Source organism: Cataglyphis hispanica, chromosome 9, assembly GCF_021464435.1.
Source record: "Cataglyphis hispanica isolate Lineage 1 chromosome 9, ULB_Chis1_1.0, whole genome shotgun sequence".
Taxonomy (NCBI): domain Eukaryota; kingdom Metazoa; phylum Arthropoda; class Insecta; order Hymenoptera; family Formicidae; genus Cataglyphis; species Cataglyphis hispanica.
The window spans coordinates 2,533,936-2,550,219 of NC_065962.1; positions in this window are offsets into that span (position 1 = coordinate 2,533,936).

Sequence of the window (16,284 nt, forward strand, 5' to 3'; positions counted from 1 at the left end):
TTAGGTTGGGATTAGGTTAGGTTAGGTTAGGTTAGGTTAGGTTAGGTTGGGATTAGGTTAGGTTAGGTTAGGTTAGGTTAGGTTAGGTTAGGTTAGGTTAGGATTGGGATTAGGTTAGGTTAGGTTAGGTTGGGATTAGGTTAGGTTAGGTTAGGTTAGGTTAGGTTAGGTTAGGTTAGGTTAGGTTGGGTTAGGTTAGGTTAGGTTAGGTTAGGTTAGGTTAGGTTAGGTTAGGTTAGGTTAGGTTGGGTTAGGTTAGGTTAGGTTAGGTTGGGTTAGGTTAGGTTAGGTTGGGTTAGGTTAGGTTAGGTTAGGTTAGGTTAGGTTAGGTTAGGTTGGAGTTAGGTTAGGTTAGGTTAGGTTGGGATTAGGTTAGGTTAGGTTGGGATTGGGTTAGGTTGGGATTAGGTTAGGTTAGGTTAGGTTAGGTTAGGTTGGGTTAGGTTAGGTTAGGTTAGGTTAGGTTGGGATTAGGTTAGGTTAGGTTAGGTTAGGTTGGGATTAGGTTAGGTTGGGTTAGGTTGGGATTAGGTTAGGTTAGGTTAGGTTAGGTTAGGTTAGGGTTAGGTTAGGATTGGGATTAGGTTAGGTTGGAGGTTAGGTTAGGTTAGGTTAGGTTGGGTTAGGTTGGGATTGGGATTAGGTTAGGTTAGGTTAGGTTAGGTTAGGATTGGGTTAGGTTGGGATTAGGTTAGGAGTTAGGTTAGGTTAGGTTAGGTTAGGTTGGGATTAGGTTAGGTTGGGTTAGGTTAGGTTAGGTTAGGTTAGGTTGAGGTTGGGATTAGGTTAGGTTGGGTTGGGTTAGGTTAGAGTTGGGTTAGGTTAGGTTGGGATTGGGATTAGGTTAGGTTAGGTTAGGTTAGGTTAGGTTAGGTTGGGATTGGGATTAGGTTAGGTTAGGGTTAGGTTAGGTTAGGTTGGGTTAGGTTAGGTTAGGTTAGGTTAGGTTAGGTTGGGTTAGGTTAGGTTAGGTTAGGTTGGGATTAGGTTAGGTTAGGTTAGGTTGGGATTAGGTTAGGTTAGGTTAGGTTAGGTTGGGTTGGGATTGGGATTAGGTTGGGATTAGGTTGGGTTAGGTTAGGTTAGGTTAGGTTAGGTTGGGATTGGGATTAGGTTAGGTTAGGTTGGGTTAGGTTAGGTTGGGTTAGGTTAGGTTGGGTTAGGTTAGGTTAGGTTAGGTTGAGGTTAGGTTAGGTTAGGTTGGGTTAGGTTAGGTTAGGTTGGGATTAGGTTAGGTTGGGTTAGGTTAGGTTAGGTTAGGTTGGGATTAGGTTGGGTTAGGTTGGGATTAGGTTAGGTTAGGTTAGGTTAGGTTGGGTTAGGTTAGGTTGGGATTGGGTTAGGTTAGGTTAGGTTAGTCTCGCAGCGCAGCTCGCAGCTAAAGAACAATGATATGTGTATTACCTTGCAAGGACGATCGATAAAATAGTCTTTACTCTTTTGATAATTGCATTAAATATATAAATATAAAATAATATTCTTTTTATTAGCCTGAAAGATATATCTACGTTTTTTCGCTTTACCAAAAAAAGATGTCTTAAAAACATTTTTCTGCTTTATCGAAAAGATAACTTAAAAAAAAGAAAAAAAGAGATCTTTTTGTTATATTTTAGTATTATGTGTTGTCTGAGTAATTATTAATATAATTACTCGTAACACATATATGTGTATATTAAAATGTACTCTTATATATCTGAACTCTCAAGAAATGCATTATGTAGCTATTTACGAGTAATGACAAAAAATAAATAAAAAAAAAAAGAAATTTAATATAGACATTTATACATTAAGTAAGTAAAATAGGAAATCACATATATATATATATATATATATATATATATATATATATATAATTTTTCGATAGGGTTAACGCGAGCAGTTTAAATTAAAATTTCTCGAAACTTTTTGAACACAGTAGTATATATATATATATATATACAGTACTGGACAAAAGTATGACAACTTGTCCATATTTTCTCTTTAATGATCATTTTTCTAACACCTCTGGTATGAATTAATGCAAACTTTAGGTTTCTTTTAAAGTTATTTCTTTCTAGTCATGATGGTACAATGGTTTATCGGATACTGCTAAAAATAAGGAAGTTATTGGATTAAAAGTAAGAATAAGCAGAAAATTTGTCAGGCAAAAGTATAATAACTCCATCTAATTTCATTTCTATTATTCATTTGTTTATGCGGTATCGTGTTCAATTGTTTAACGTATTTAATAATGCCGCGAGTCAAGCGTATTGATTTATCAATGAAAAAATTAATAAAAAATTTGCGGGAAAATGAAAAATGGACATTCGCACGAATTGGAGAGAGTTTAGGACAGAAAAGACGTTATTTTTAACAAAAGAATTATTCTTTCAAAAATTTTAAAAAGAATGGGATGGTCTAGGAAGACTAATGAGCGGTTAGATTTGGTATTTATTTTATATTGAATTTTACGCATAATATCCAAATAAACGTTTATAGGACTGATCGAAGATTATCGAAAGGATTCTAACAGCACCAGAAGCTCCTACTAACGTTACGAATATTTCAAGAAGGACTGTACAATGCCGTTTAAATGAAAGTGTGCTGTATGATAGAATTGTAGCACATAAACTATACATCTCAAAGAAGAATGTTGCTGCTCGTTTAAGATTTGCTAAGGAGCATGTTAATTGGACTACAGAACAATGGCGAAAATTCTCTGGTCTGATGAATCGAAATTTAATTTATCAAACATGGATGGTATTTGGTTTGTCAGACATCCAATAAACAAAAGATTTGACCGTAAATACGCGAATAGGATCTGATTAAGCACGAAGATGGGAATGCCATGGGGATGCTTTTCTTTTGATGGAATTGGCCCTTTGTATAAAGATGAAGATTATGTGAAAAAAAAATTTTTTTAATAAAATTTTCCCTTTATTATTTTGACTGATGCCCTCCACACTTATGTAACATCTGCAAGTAAAACATACAACACACATACACACACACACACGCGCGCGCGCGCACACACATGCACACGCACACGCACACACACATACACACATACATCATTCAAATAATATTTATCTTCAATTATATTTGATTATTATGTATGTTAAATTTATTTATACTTTTTTACTAAATAAAATTATATTTTATTAAAATTTAATCAAACTCTTAATTGGCTCCCGCGAATTCCTAATCTAAAGATCGCATTTGGTCCTATCCCGAGTAAAAGAGATTAAGTTCTCTTACCAAAAAGGGATCATTGAACGAAAGCCGGAAATACAATGTAATAGCAGGTTGTTGACCTGATTTTTCGGACGTGTGAATTCGTTCTTTCAATCCAATTTCTGACGCCATAAGTGTTTAATTTCGGGATAATAAAGATAGTGGTTGCGCTCTTACGTTGACTCATCCAGAATCTGGTAACATACTGTTTTTTAAATTTTGGGGGCTCGTCCGGATTAATTGAAATGTTGCGATCTTTTAAATTGAAATGAGTAAAGGGACAAGAGGTATAGCTGATAAGGACGAAGTAGAACGAAATTTTCAAACTGCTCAAGAAACATATAATCGAACAAATCAGAAATACACTACATTTCTACTCCAAAAAATTCTACTACTAAAAACATTAATTTTTTCGTTAGACGAAACAGTAATCAAAACAGATTTCGAAAAAAAGTTCAGTGAAATTGCGTCCGAATCTAACTATATATCTAACTATCGATTCCTGTGATACGACTATCATACCTGATATTGATAAAATTAAAATAAGTAAAGGGCTACCAATAGGAAAGAATAGCTTTCAACCCACTCGGTTCTTAAGAACCGGTTGTAAGAATAAGAGAAACAGATATATGAAAAAGTAAGATAGAAAGATATCTCGGAGGGGAAGCGACGGCACGGGGTAAAGACAGGAGGAGTACGTAGGACAAGGGAGGCGTGGAGCGGAGGGGAGACGCGCGTATCGACGAGAACGAGGGATGGATGAGAGGTGAGGGAGATTTCGGAGAACTAGCTCGCGGTTTCTTTATCGGTGCCGCTTAGAGCGTACGATTTGGAAACGCGATCTATTAATAGGCATTGCGGCGTCCGGTGAGTTTTAAGGAGCGGAGATAATGGTTTCGTTTGGGTTTTTTCATAGTTTCGCGATTAAGAGAGTCGTGAAAGTCGAGAAAAATTATTTTTTGTGGTGAGCGAGGAGCGTCTGGCGACAGAATTAGAGTATCCGGCGCTGTTAATCGAGGTGCGCTCTTTTCCATTGTTTTCGTCGTTACAAAAGGATGTCGCGATTGCGAAATATTAGTTTATTCTCCGTAAAACGCTTCATCACGACGTTCCGAAAGTATATCTCCGGAACGTCGTGATGAAGCGCTTTGACGAGATTAGCTGGAAGAGTGGTTAATACTCATATTAAAAGTATCGAGGATATACGGGTTTTGGAAATTCCGACTCGTTTGAAAGAAGAAACTACGTAAAAATTATATTGAAGACTGTTTATATTGCGCGAAAGAGATCGACTTCGCGGAAGAATTCGTTCGAGAGGCGAGCGACACGCGGTCTGACGAACCCTTCGCGGAAGTCGGAGCCGATCGCTATCTGCTTTATCGTAATTGAAAGTGGTGGTACGGCATTCCGAATTTTTCATAGAAGAATCACGTCGTGCATTGCTATTACCAATCTCGGTAACCAAATTCGGTTGCTTATTCGATAACGGAAGATATATCGAGGAGGAGGAAAGATATTGTGCGGATTGCGCGCACTGACTGAGTTACGTCAGAAGCGAATTGACGCACGTAATAGAAGTGGCGGTCGGTGAGGTGGTGCGGGGGAGTTATCTCATCGATGATCTTCGATGTATCGAGACATTGGTGTAGCGGCTGTGAAACGAGAGCCTTGTTTTACATCAAAAAGTATGAGAAGTATGAGAAGGGGGAAACATGGTTCGTTTGCAAGAAGATTCTGCGTACATTGAGAAATGACTAACGGATCGAGGAATTACGGAAAACACTTTTTCGAAACGCCGAAGTATACACCAAGCACTTTGACGAGGTTAGCCGGAAGCGTGATCAATACTCGAATTAAGAGTATCGAAGATATACGTGTGTTGAGAATACCGACCTGTTTGAATAAAGAATTGCGCGATAATTACAAAGAGGATCGTTTACGCTGCGGAGAAAAGATTATTTTTACGGAAGAATTCATGCGAGAGACAAGCGACGCGCGGTTCGACGAACCCTTCATAGACGTCGGAATGGATCGCTATCTGCTTTATCCACAACTGGAAGCCACGTTACGGCGTTCCGAATTTTGCGTGGGAGGTGAATCATGACATCGCTATTATAGGTTTGTATACGAGAAGAATATTAAGGAAGAGGAGAGATTTTGCGCGGATTGCGCGTGCAAACCGATCGATGCAATCGAACCGACATTTTTAAAGAAAGTGGTGGTCAGCGACGAGGTGGAAGCGCCCGATCTCGTCAACGAGATCCTCGACTCGTCGAAACATTGTGCAGAGATTGCGAGACAAGAGCCTTGTTTCATCTCAAAGAGTTTAAGGAAGATACACGGTTTATTAATAAAGAATCTGTGTATCTATTAAAAAATGGATAGAGAAACGGACGAAAGCGACCTTTTCGATAGCGTGCGGAGCGTCGTGACGACGGACACGTATCTTGCATGGGCGCGACAATGTGACGAGCGCCTCGAGTCTCTGCAAGAAAGGTGTCGAGAGGAGCGTCGAAGAAGATTCACCGGGACGATCAACTCTCTGATCACTTAAGTCATCCGACTGACGTGTGCGAGAGACGATCTGCGTCGACGCTTCGAGTGCTGGGGCGACGGCGAGAGATGCGAGGAATTCTCGTGGTCCGAGATCGAGACTTCCGCTAGGTGCTTTTTAATTGGCGCCATTATTAATCTCGATTATATCGAACCATTGCAGTTTCTTGAGGATGTCAGGGATACGATGTTCGATCAAGTACGCGATTATGCAGATACGACAGCATTAAAATCAATACCGCGTTCAACGTCAAGTTTGTCTCAGGCGACAAAATCGCTGTTAAAACTGTCATTAAGAACCATCCGCTTCTGCCCATGATCGATTTGCGAGAGTGGTACGAGAAGCGTATAGTCGACGTAATTCTAGCGACGTTGGAGGAGCTTCAAGAGCGCGATAGCGGATGGGCGTCATCGCGAATACTGAATCTAAAGGTGCACGTGAACAGATATAATCTTATGCGCATTGGATGTTATGTCGAAATACCGCGAGAGATCAAGTTAAACAGAGCTGTGGTTAGCGTGTGATCCACGGACAAAGCATGTTTCGCGACGGCGGTATTCGCCGCTCTATACCCGGTCGAAAAATACACGGAAAGAACTCGCGTTACCCTTTCTATACTACAGCAGTGTTAACCCTTTGCACTCCGAATTATATTTCAATTTTGTTACCAGCAGCTCCCAACACTTTTAAATGTTTTATTTGAAATTTACTTTAATTGAAAAATAAGACAATTTAAATAAATAAAGGAAGAAACAAATTCAATTAAATATCCGTTTTATTTACACTATTGTTGTATTCTGTAATTTTCAACTGTATGATATCTCTTCCTAAAAACAATTTCCAGGATGCAATCCTGGTTTTCTTTCGCAAGTTTCACAAAAAAAATGTATTTCTCTTCTTCCTCCAAATATTTTTCTGTTTGAGCAAACTGCACAATCCTTGTGTTTTCGTTCGAGATGTACGAAAATGAAATGAGGCTTTCCATCTAAACGATCGTGTTTATCACTTGTTCCAGGCCTTCCCAATTTCATATTTGGAATATGAGAATCACGAGTAAGCATCAACAAAATCTTTTCTCGAAATCTTCTGTGGGCTATAGGTTTTCTTCCTTCGTTTTTAGTTTTTTTTTTGTATAAAATATATGCCTTTACTAAGGAGATTTCTAATCCCCAAAAAAAATATTTCCTCCCCCACTTGAGTGTTCGACGTAAAAAACAATAAGATGTGTATTGGTTCGCCACATCGACACCACCCATATTTTTGTTATAATCTATGATCATTTCCGGTTCTTCTATTCTTTTTATATTATCTGAATGTCTTGCCCTTCTAGAGACATTGTGAGATGTAAATCTGAATTTTGTACTAAGCATAGTTATTATTCTTTTGTCTCTCCATGCTAATACTAAAGTTTTGTTTTTCCTGAATGCCAATTTTCCTCCAATCACTAACTTTGAGTTTTTTATTTGACGCGGTAATCCCTTTCTGTTAGGCATTATCGTCCCAGTGAGGTAGTATTTCTTTTTGTACAACTCTGTTGCCAATGCAGGACTTGTATAAAACCTGTTAGTAAAAATATGATATCCCTTAGCCTCAGGTATATTTTCCAATAAATTTTGATAGGGTTGTAATACAATTCTGCTTGTGAATTGAAGCTCTGGATGTATTAGTTCGTCAGTTGTAATTTTTCTATAGTATGGGATGAAGGAATAAATATAACTTTTAGAATCCGAAAGAACATATACACGTAAACCCCATTTCGTTGGCTTTTTCGGGCTGTAGGTAATAAAGGAAATTTTTCCCTTGAAAGCAACTATTGATTCATCAACACATATATTTTGATCAGGAACAAAATATTCCATAAATTTTGAATTTATGTAACTCAAATAGTTACTTATTTTCCTTTTTTTTGTTTTTATGCTTCAATCTAATGTTGAAATTGTTTCTAAATGAAGAGACCAAAAAATTTGGAAAAATCTTTTTCTTTTGAACATTTTAGCAAAAAATGGAACTTTTCTATTGAAAGCTCAAGACCAATATGACTGTAAATATGGTAATATTACAAGTCCCATGTTTATTATCACTGTCAGAAACTTGTTCATTTCAGCTTCAGTGATATCTTTCCAATTATTCCAAAGTGAAAACGGCCTTATCACTCTTTCCGAAATTATTTTTGCTGCGTATGCATTTGTCTAGTCAATAATTTTTTTTATCAATTCTTCAGTGAAGAAGAGCTTGAAATATTGAACAGGTGTAGTAAACGACGATGGAACTCTTGGTCCAACATTTCTTTATCCGATAGAAAAATTATAATCATAAATGTAACTATCATCATGTGTTACATCGTTCTAGATTAGTGGGTCTGATATTACGTTTGCAGTTTGATTATTGCTAAAATTGTTATCCTCATTACTGATAGAAAGTTTCCTCACCCGTTTACACCCACGACGGAAATATATTTCAGAGTCTGTATCGGAATCTTCACTTATATTGACCTTTGTGATATCATTAGCAAGATCATTTGTGTCATCCTATTCTTCGACTATATTGAACTCAAGATCTACCTCTTGCATATAGTCATCACTATCATTACTGTCAAAGTCATTATTTATTTCGCGCCTTTCACTCATTACAAATATTTATAGGGTTCCAGGTATACAATTTTCAGACTTTTAGCAGTGTAAGTAACTGTGTTAGGAGTTGTAATGTAAGTAATAACAGCAAATATGTTAGGTAAGTAACTGTAAATCAGTTCGATAAGAGCATCGATAACGTGTGCGCGACATTTATTGGTTTGGACATGAAAAAACGTCGAGTGGGACTCGACAAAGGAGCTCCTGAGATAAAAACTGATGTCAAGTCACACTCGACATAGAAGTGCAAAGGGTTAAATCTGGAATCTGTCGAATTTCCCATGAATTTGAACGAAATCGCCAGGTTCGAGCGTCTCAACGATATATCTATCAACGTGACTATACCATTCGGGATAAGAAAAATAAAAAAAGAGATATCATTCCTCTGCGCCTCACCGATCGCAAGAAAAAGAGACACGTTAATTTGTTGTCTTAGCGATACGACGGGACGAGATAACACGATGCACTTTGTGTGGAATCTGAACCTCAAGAATCTATCCCGTCTCGTCAGCTCGCAACTGAGCGCCGGGCAACATAAAGCGCATATATGCGATCGGTGAGTACGAACTAAAAAAGTTTGTTTATAACACACTCTATGTAATAATAAATATCGTTTCGCAGATGCATGCACTATTTTCGGACGAGCGATAAGTTATCGGCTCACAGCGAGGACTGCGAAAGAATGAACGAGTGCACTATCGTCCTTCCAACCGAAGAGGACAAGTGGTTAAATTTTAACAATTACGAGAGAAAAGAGCGAGTTCCGTTCATGGTGTATGCCGATCTGGAATGCGCGCTGGAGAGGAAGGAGGAGAGGAGAATGCCGAACACGTCCATCGTTCAACATCATAAGGCTCACAGCGTGGGATATGATGCACGGTGCGCGTTCGACGACTAAATCGATATACAGAGCGCATCACGGCGAGAATTGCGTGATTCGTCCGAGAACTGCGAGATTTAACACTTCGCGCGAAAGATATTCTGAATATCATCGCGCCTATGATGCCTCTTACGGCGGATGAACGGGAGAGATTCGCGACGCGACGAGCTGTCATGTGTGCGAGAAATCGTTCGAGTCGGAAGATGTTCGCGTCCGTGATTACTGTCATCTAACCCGGCGGTAAAGAGATCCCGCGCATTCTAGTTGTAATCTAAATTACAAGGAGACTTATGTCTCCTTGGAAACGTACGTCTCCTTCGCGAAGAATGTTGACGAAGCGTCGGACGAGGGGGGATGGTTCACGTGCGGGAGACACGAGAAGTTACGTTTCGTGGATTTTTTTAAATTTCTAAGCGCGAGTCTCGAAAAATTGGTATCTTATCTCGATAAGAGCGAGTTAAAGATCGCGCGGTCGGAATTTCCCGATCTCGACGACGCCGATTTTGAGGTCCTTACGCGAAAAGATGCAATTCCGAATACGTCGACGATATCGATATCGATAAGCGCGAGACTCGTCTGCCGCCGCGCGAGGTGTTCTACAGTATGCTGACCGGCGATACCATATCCGGTAGCGATTAAATCGCCATAAAAGTCTGGGAATAATTTCGCGGCCAGACTCTGGGCGAATATAGCGATCTGTATTTAAAAACCGACTTTCTTCTATTAGTTGATATCTTCGAAAATTTTCGCGACGCGTGTATGAGGAGTTACGGTTTGAATTATTACCCGCGCATTATTACACATTACCCGGATATACGTAGGATGTTAGTTAAAGTATACGGGCGTTCGATTCGAGCTGTTAACCGACATCGATATAGTGATATTCGTGGAACGTGGAATACGCGGTGGACAAAGTTCCAATAGATACGTGCGTGTTAATAACAAGTATGTACAGTCGGTATAATCCCTCGGAACCGTCGTCGTATCTTATATACTTCGACGTAAATAATTTATATGGATGGGCGAAGTGTCAATCGTTGCCTTACGAGGATTTTTGATGAGTCGAGAATGTTTCGAGTATCGATTTAATGTCCGTGATGCCGAATTCGCTTATCGGTTATATTCTAGAAGTCGACCTTGCATATTTGTCCGCCTTCACGACTCTCATGCTGACTTGCCGTTTTGCCCAACGCCCAGTAAACGACAGGACAAACTCCTCACTACGCTGTACGATAAGTGCCGTTATATATCGCACGTAACTTGCAACAATGCGTTAGACACGGATTACGCGTTACGAGGATACATAGAATACTACGATTCGCGCAATCCCCGTGGTTGCGTGGATACGTCGAACTGAACACGCGATTGCGAATTAGCGCAAAAAATGAGTTCGAGAAAAAGCTGTACAAATTAATGATCAACGCTGTGTTCGATAAAACTATAGAAAACGTGCGTAATCTCACACGTTCGGCTAGTGACTCGATGGGACGAGCGATACGACGTGGAAACAATGAGCTAGCCCAACTTTCATAGTAGAAGCGTCTTCGCAGAGGATCTAGTAGCCGTAGAATTGCGCAAACTCGAAATTAAATTTCACAAACCGATCTCTAGGCATGTGTATCTACGATGTATCGAAGATCTGTTTATACGAATTTCACTACAAGTATATGTTATCGTTGTATCGAGACAAGTGCGGAATAATGTACACCGACACCGACAGTCTTATCTATCGCGTTGAGTGCGAGGATATGAAGCGCGATATCGATTCGACACGAGAGATTACGCAACGGACAATACGTATGCCTCTCGTTAACAAGAGAATATCGAGTATAATGAAGGACGAGAATAATGGCGCGATTATGACGGAATTTATCGGACTTAGAATAAAAATGTACGCGCTGCGAGTAGGTGCGAGATAAAAAAGATTAAAGGCATGAAGAGCGCCGTTGTCGCAAGAACGATAACCTTCGATTAAGCGCGCTAATTTGCGACGAGAGATCGAGACGTGCGAGCAGTCATGCTTAAGATCTAAGTTACACGAGGTGTACAGGTATCAGAGTCGAAGTGCTTAGTTCATACGACAAGCGGTACGTCATATCCGGAACAACGGATACTCTACCGTGGGGGCACATATTATAAAATACCGCTATAATAATCTTTATTTTTTAGTCGATAGAATTAAAATTTTATTAAGTTATGTAATAAATATATAACATATAAATACTATTTATTTTATTAGTTATGTATTTAAAATAAATACATTTTTATCGTAATACAGCTGTTTTATTTATCTAGGAATTGTGCGTCTCGTCCATTCCTAACGTAAACCTCATCGTCTCTTCGGCGTAGCACTTTCTCCATGAGACACGTCGGGATCTGAAACGCGCAGCAACTCGTGTTCGTAGAATCTTCCGACGATCGGCTCGTTTCTCGAATCCTTTAATAGATTTGTCACGGGATTGATTAATGAATCAATCCCGCACCTTGGTTATTCGAAATACCTCGGTGGTCCAATTAGGCGTGAAACCTCTCTCGAAGATCGTCTTAAACTTGCTGACGCGTACCGGATCGTCCAGTTTCAATTTCGCGAGAGTGGCTATCTTTGCTAACGTTGCTGTACCGTGTTTAAAAGTTTATCGGCGATCGCGAGGGTCACGTCGATCATGGGCCTCATACTGATAGTGCGATGCTTTCACGCGTTGTACTTGTACATTCCGTTTAGCGTGAAGTATTTCCACATGGAGTTCTTGATCGTGCGATTGAATCTCTCGATGATCGACGCCTTCATTACCGAGTACGTCGAATAATGATTCACCCCGTGCTTCTCCGCGAACTTTCGCACTTCGGTATTGTAGAATTCTTTTCCTTTGTCAGTCTGCAGATTTTTCAGACACTGCTTAGAGTTTCGCATTATCTTAGATAACGCTCGGGTAACCTCGCTGACGCTTTTGCTTTTGAGCGGTCCACGCGTACTTGCTTAACGCGTCGATAATGGTGAGTATGTAGTTGTGCCTTTGTTGAGTCTCGCGTAAGGACGCATCTCGACCACATCCACAGATCGTTGTACCCGCGCACCGCGACGCGGCGACGCAAGAAGTTTCTTCTCGCGGCCGCGTGCAACTCCTCCACCAGTCTTCGTTTTTCGGCGCTCATCTTTTTTTTATCGAAATAACGTTTTTTTGCGATCGCTTTCCGTTCGATTTTGATATCGAAAGAGCCGCTATCGAAGCTGACGAGTTCGTCGAGCTTGCTTTATTAGAAGATTTGGTCGCGGCTTTTTCTAAACCTTTTATACATTTATTCAACTAGTTAGATTTTTTTGTTAATCGCAATGTTAACTCTTCCAATTTCTTTATCTTCGTTATGGAATTTGCCGCGATCTGTGATTTCTCAGTTAGTCTCTGTATCGTTTTATGAAGTTTTATGCTTTTCGTAAAGATATTTGTCATAAATTGCGATACGAAATTTCTCGCAGCGACGATTTGTTTGCTCAGATTTTCGTTTCGTTTATTCAGATTGTCGGCGTTTGTCTCGATTTTCGAAACGACGCTCTCCGCGGCGTTTACTCAGAGCGCTTTCGAGCTGCGCTAGTCTCACGAACAACAGGACGACGCCTTGCCCCGCTTCGTCCGCGTCCTTTCTCAATTGCGATCTTCTCAGTGTTCTCGCGGTACTCGATCTTATCCTTCTTCACGGTGCCTAACGTGAGATCGACATAGCTCTTGCTTGTCGCGTCGGCGTCCTGCTTCAGCGAGACTAAGCGTCATATCTTGCACTCTCTCGCATCGTTCTTGTCGGCGGAACTCGCGCACAACGCGTTATTGCGCACGTAATTAATCGCAGGGATTCGATAACCGGACGTAGTCTTCCGGCATCATTGCCATGTTTCTTCAGAGATATACCAAATTTGTTCACGGATATCGTGCGTGTCTCGCGCGCGATTGGGACGATCGCCGACGCGACCAATCGATTTATAGAATCGCGCCCGCTCCGCGAAGCTCTTTGACTATCAATAGAATCTTGTTATCGTAAGCGTTGTTTCCAGGTCGACGCGAAGCGTCTAGTAATCGCAGACGATCCACTAATTCGTTCGGATCGTCCCAATGAACATAATCGACATTTTTCCGTGACTCGCATAGTCGACGATACGCGATTCGCGTCCATCTTCCGCTGGCGTATTGTAAAAGCGGAGCGATAACGTGTTTATACTTGTCCCTTAATTCCTAAAATGGGGTTACTAGCTTTTTTATCGCGCTTGTGAGCGTTCGTCGTTAATAGTATATTCCTATTATTTTACTATTCTCAGTGTATGCGAGATTGTTGGGCATTCTCTTGAAGATCATTCATCAATTTGTACAAACCTGGAGTATCGTATCTGATCCCGTTTAATAGTATAGAATTGTCAACGTCTACGTTGAATCGCTTATCTTCGAACATCGCGCCATCCTCGTCGATATATATACTCCGTAAACGCGATCGATCTCGCTCGATTTTTCTTATTCGAGAAGAGCCCCTACGTACTTTCATCCCAACGGTCCTAGCTGAACGTGCAACATTTTACGACCCTGAGAAATTCGAAGAGTTCATTTAACGGATGTTTCGAGCATTAAGAGCGATTCGAGATCCTCAAACATCTCTTCTTTGCCTAGCGCTAGTGGATCTCTCTTGGGGGCGTCTAACGGAGTAGAACTTGCAAGCGCCGTCTTGGTTGTACCCGTTTCGCTTCAGACTTTTCCCGCGTAGGAGTTAGCAATTTCTTTCTCTTCCATTTTCTCTCGACGTTCGTTGCGGATTCGGCGTCGACTGTCTCGTTTGATCGCATCTCGCTCGTTTCGTTCGGCGTGTACGGCGATGTGGCGTAGCGGCTCGACGATCGGCTTGAAACGGGTCTCCATAGCGACCGCGCTCTCCATCTTGTCGATCTTCAACGTTCTGTGTTTCCTACGAATCGAAGCGCGCGTTTTAGCTATTTCCTTCGTCGTCTTCTCTCGTTCGTCGATATTCTTCGTAGCCATCGCAAATGGATCCTCTCTCACTCGCGCACGTTCGACGTATCCGCGACTACTGATCGCTTTACGGTACGGCGAACCATATCGTCTTAAATTCTCGTCTATATCTGCCGATGTGAAGCGTCGCCATAGATGCGAAACCGAAGAACGGCCCTAGATGCGAAGAGGAGGAAGGGAAAGAGAAGATTAACCGATGCGACTTTTCTGTGCTCTTTGGATTTCGTCGTTCCGAAAACGGCTTCTCCGTGAGAGCGAAATGAGCATCTTGAGCATCGCCGGAGAACCGATTTTCAGCGATCACATCGTCAAGATCAAGACTCACACGTATAACTCTTACGCCAATATCACATTTGGAAATAGCGACGAGATATGAATTCCTATACAACATCAGGATCTGTACACATTAGAGAGTTTCCTCTATGTCGAAGGCAGACTTGAGTCAAAGAAACTATCGGGCGCAGATGGGGAAAGCTCGTCGAGATTGGTAACAATTTCATCTCGTTTATGTTCGAGGAGATTTATTACGAGCTCAATGGGGTGGAGATTGATCGAAGCAGAAACGTCCGAATAACGACCACGATCAAGAATTACGCGTCGCTGACGGTCGAGAGAAGCAATATATTACAAAATGCCGGATGGGACTTTGCGACGAAGAATCATTCGGTCGATGATTTTAACTTTTGCGTACCTCTCAGCGTGTTGCTAGGTTTTTGCGAGGGTTACAAGCGCGTCGTGATCAACCGCGACACGAACTCATCTTGATACGAGCGCGATTCACAATTGTCACGTATCGCACCTAAAATCGTTCTATTGAAGATACAATGGCGAATGCCTCACGTAGTGTTAAACGATGTTAATAAATTAGCGTTATTGCGTACATTGGATAGCGGAAAATATCTGAGCGCTTTTTGTTTGTGGGATCTCTATGAGTTTTCGTTTCTGCAGAGCACGACAAACACTTGTGGGTGATCAAAGCGGCGACGCAACTCGAGAAACCGCGATACGTTATCTTCGCGCTGCAATTCAGAAGGAAAAACGTTCTGCTTCAGGATACTTCCCTGTTCGACGATTGTAAACTGACCAATGTCAAACTGTATTTTAATTCGGATTTTTATCCCTATGACGATATGAATCTGAATTTTGGAAAAAATAAAATCGCTGTATTGTACGCCATGTACTCGAAATTTCGAAAAACGTACTACGGATGCGATAAAGACGAAGTACTCTTTAATCTAGTCGAATTTAAAACGTTCGGTCATTGACTGTTCTCGACAGAACGAATCCATCAAGAACGCCACCGTGGACGTTCATATAGAGTTCGACTGCAAGGAGAACGTTCCCTCTAACACTACAATCTACTGTCTCATTATTTGCGATCGGTGGTAGAGTATAATCTACTCACCAATGTCGTGCGCAGAATTGTGTAGGATAATCTAGTATAGCGATAAATAAAAAAATATGGAGGGAGAATAAAATGCTTAAAAAGAGGAAATCTAGAGAAGCATTCTAACTTCGACTTGCAACGACGATGGACACATCGATCTTCGCCAACCTCCAGAGTTTTATCGTAACGAAAAATTTATCGCGAAAGAGATAACCGTATTGAAAAACAGTAGAGAATTAACACATCATATCTTCAGCGCGTCAATGTAGTGGGATTTGTTAACGAAGGCGGAGAAAACGCAAGTTTGTTGGTTAACCACCAATCATCATCAATTGAAGTGGAACGATGGGTACGCCAATTACAGGTTAATAAGAGATTCGTTCGAGATGCCGTTTATCGTGGAATTAATCCTGATTTTGTGGTGCGTATATATGTCAAAGGCTACAAAAAGAAGAAGTGGCTTACCGAGATTCTAGGAAATATCAACGAGGATCGCGATCACCGTCGAGACCATCGACGTCGATTTCGAAGACATCGGTCGACTAGAAATCCTGAACGCTTCGTGGGCCCTTCACTGCGGATACCACGCGAAGAATTGTGCGTTGGAGAACGTT